General features: G+C 38.0%; 1 pseudogene; it reads left to right on the top strand.

Moving 5' to 3' along the window:
- Positions 1–3,740, top strand: LOC120439844 (annotated as a pseudogene).
- The last annotated feature ends 215 nt before the right edge of the window (positions 3,741–3,955 follow it).

Genomic DNA, 3,955 nt, shown 5'->3' on the forward strand with positions numbered 1-3,955 from the left:
TTTTCCTAACAACAGACCCTGACGCTACTGCCACAAGTCTGCTCAATCAAGCTGTTAAAAAATGAAGGACTTTAACAAAGATCTAAAAGATGGACCTTTCCTTCTTCTGTATCCGGATGGCACTGAGGTCATTACTGTCCCTGGAACACAAAGACCATTTACACTTGAGGCTTATAAGGCTGAAGTTGGCAAGCCTTATCAAAGAATCAATGTTTTCATCTGCTTGAAGAGTGACTTTGAAGATGGTAAGCTGCTAATGTTTGTTTGGATTTTGACACACATTCCCTTAGTTTCAACAAATGCTAATTTTGAAATTGTGAAATGATAACATTACGCATAAAGCACCCAAGTCAATAGCATACCTACATTAAAATGGTGAATGGCCTGTATTTGATATAGCACCTTCTAGGGTTCTAACCCCCAAGACACTTCACAACAAAACCAGTCATTCACCCACACACATTCACACACTGCTGGTGATTAGCTACAATGTGGACACAACTGTCCTGGGACTCACTGATTGAAGCAAGGCTGCTGTACACAGATGCCACCTATCCCTCCCACTACCACCACCTGGCATGGAGGGTGAAGTGTCTTGCCCAAGGACACAACGACTGTGACAGACTGAGCAGGGCTAAAACCTTCAACCTTTTGATTACAGGGCGGGCTTTTAACTCCTCTGCCACCATTGCTCCCTAAATTAGCTTGTATATGTTATGTTTCTTCCTGGAAACATGAAATTCAGCCATTTTTGGATCTACTGAGTCATGAGTTTTAAATGCTAACTTTATGCCTTTCGTATTAATCTATTATTGATGATCAAATAAAGTTTCATACATTAGTATGAATTTAGTTAGCTTAGCTTAATTTGTTTTCATGTTTTGTAGTTGGAGAAAACTCAGACTTGTCTGACTCTGACCCAGAGATTGTTATTAAAAGGCCCTCTGAGTTTGATCTTGCTGATACATTGGTAAGTACAATTTAAAATTTTTAATAGAGTTTTCTTGTTGTTTAGCCACCACCATTTGCCTCAGTTCAGTAAAACAGTTAATAGTTATATGTGAAATACATTTTTGTGTGTGTGTGTGCGTCCTCGCGCATGCGTGTGTTTGTTTGTTTGTTTCAGCCATGGGAACTTCAACATGAAAGCAGTCCTTTACAGAAAGCAGCAGAATATGAGTAAGTGATATTTGAAGAACATGTAATCTTTTACTGTTTTTGCCTACACTTTGTATTAATGAGATATACACTTTTGTCATTCATTCTGTATATGGTTTTGGAACATGGACTACATAATACTTGTATTGCTTGTTTGTTAATCAAGATGCTTAAATATTTTCAAAGTGTCAATTAATATTTTCACAGTACACAACAAAAATGCTTTTCTTTGTTCTCTAAGGAAGGGTGCTGGGGATCTTGTGCTTGCTAATGAAGTACAACAGGTAAAAACTATTTTATTAGTAAAACAGTGCAGCAGACAATCTCCACCGCCTTTACTTTGCAATTAGATAACGATTCACTGTTTGCTGAGCCCCCAGAAGAACCTGTGTTAGTAATTTAAACATTTGAATCCAATTAACCGCCATCTTGTTTTATACAAGACATCATGCAATCATGAGAGAAGTATATATACCTTTAAAAAAAAAAAAAGTTTCCCTTTTTTTAGAGACACCAATTTGCAGGCACATGGAATTATTGCAAATTTGGCACTGGAACTTGACCACAAGAAGGTCAGCAGGTTCAATATATCAAGGTCAGCTGTATGGGATGGAGCTGTTAGAGGATTTCGACGCAGCACATACTCTGACAACTACGACATGTTCATCAAGTTTAATGATGATGCTGGCAGCTTTGAAGAAGGTTTGGATACAGGTGGCCCGAGGCGTGAATTCCTCACACTTCTTATGGGCAGTTCTGCGAAATCGCCCCATCTTTGATGGACCTCCAGAGAGCCGTTATCTTGTATATAATTCAAGAGGTGGATGTTTTCTCCGTAATTATTACAATGGAAATTTTAATAAAATTGGCGTATTTTTTTCATTAGCATATTTAATAGCAATTAACCATGATAATTATGTGCCCTGTATAACAGCTGCCAGGCAAGATGAGTACTTTTAGCAGGAAAGATGATCGCTGTATCCATTGTGCATGGGGACCAGCACCACATTTCCTCTCCAAGAACCTGGTCAACCACATCACAGGGAATCAGAGTTTCAGCGCCACTGTAGAAGATGTGCAAGATGAGGAGATCACAAAATTTTACATCAGGTAGAAAATTACCTAGGCTCAGGGAATGGGTTTACTTAGAAGACACTTGGGGCCAGTTTAAAAGATTTAATCGGGATAAAAGTTATCCGGGTTGGATCATATCTTGAAAGTAGGTTCAAGGTAGATTCTGTAATCTGAAAGGACGGATTTCCAACTCCCAACAACACAAGTGAAATAACAAATTGATTATTTTTTAATCCAATGTTTGAATGAATCGTAAAAGTAGTAGTGAAAATTATATTTTTGTTTTTCTTACAGTAAACCTTTTTTTAATTTTTTTATAGGTCCTGAAAGCTGAATCAGAGGAGTCTTTGCATAATCTTATTTTGCAAAACAGCACAATCTTCCAAACTGCTGGATGCCTCAGAAACGTCAAGCCTTTTGAGAAACAAGCATTTGTGGAGGAGTACCTCAGATGGTACATCCTTGAAAGAAACCAAAGTGTCATTCAACGGTAAACTCATTACTCCTTTTAAATTCAGGATGGCCAGTTGCTCATCACAGCAGCCACTGACATTTTCAGACCTTCAGATGTATATGAAAAAACTGATTCAGTAGCATCGGTGATCTGATGAACAACTAGTTAATTCCTGAGCCACTGTCGCACGCTATTAACCTTTGACACTAGAACTCTAATTTAGTATACATTTATTGTTCACAATGACCCATAATAATCATAGTCATGCAACATGATTAATTTTTCAGTTATTTATAAAAAGAGGTGATCCCTTGTTTGACACACTTGTTTATTCCAGTGTGAAAGCACTATTTTTTTTTTAAATGCTAAAATCCCAATGAGCTCTTCTTTTTTGCTGTCACAGTTAATTTCTGAGTGCTATGAATTGTTTTTGTGTATGAGTGATTCTATGCATTTGAAATCTGTCCAAATTTATAATGAAAGATCTAGTAGGTAAAGACATTTAAACACAATTTAGAAGACTGCAATAGTTATAGCTATAAACCAATTATTAGTTATTTGTCTATCCTTTGCAGATTTAAAGATGGACTGGAAAGTCTGAATTTTTAAGTGCACTGCAACAAAATTCCAGTGTGCTGGCCCCACTCCTATGCTTCTCTGCCAAGGCCCTGACTGCTTCAGAACTGGAGAGCATGTTCAGACCAGATCTCAGCCCAGCAGGAAGCAACAAGCGGCATAAGGAGGTCCTAACACTTGGCTTTTGGGCAGATTATCTCCTTGATTGTGAAGGTTTGAATGACCATTTTATTTGTTTATAGTTTTATGAAAGGAGAGGTGAGGAAATAAATTTTCTGTAATGTACTACAGTGTTTACTTTCTTCTTTCAGAGAAGGCAACAGCAGTGTGTCTGGAAGATTTGATGATGTTTGCCACAGGGGCTGACGGCAGTTCCACCGGCAGGAATGACACCACCACCACGCATCCAGTTTTTAAGTGTTTCGCCTTTTCCAGTTTCAAACACCTGTGCAAATACTCTGAAGCTACCCATCTGTGACTCATACAGCATCTTTAAGGCCAACGTGGACTTTGGAATTCAAAATGCTCCAGGATTTGGATGTTCTTAAATCAGCAAGGTCATCAAGTTACAGTTACTGAGTTACCCTGTTAGGTTCAGCTGCCGTTGGCATACTACTTAACACACATTTATGTGACAAGCAACTTCCATATTGTTAAACATTTAGTTGTTTTTTCTGAATATTGTGTATGTTG

This window comes from Oreochromis aureus, linkage group 4 (assembly GCF_013358895.1).
Source record: "Oreochromis aureus strain Israel breed Guangdong linkage group 4, ZZ_aureus, whole genome shotgun sequence".
Taxonomy (NCBI): Eukaryota; Metazoa; Chordata; class Actinopteri; order Cichliformes; family Cichlidae; genus Oreochromis; species Oreochromis aureus.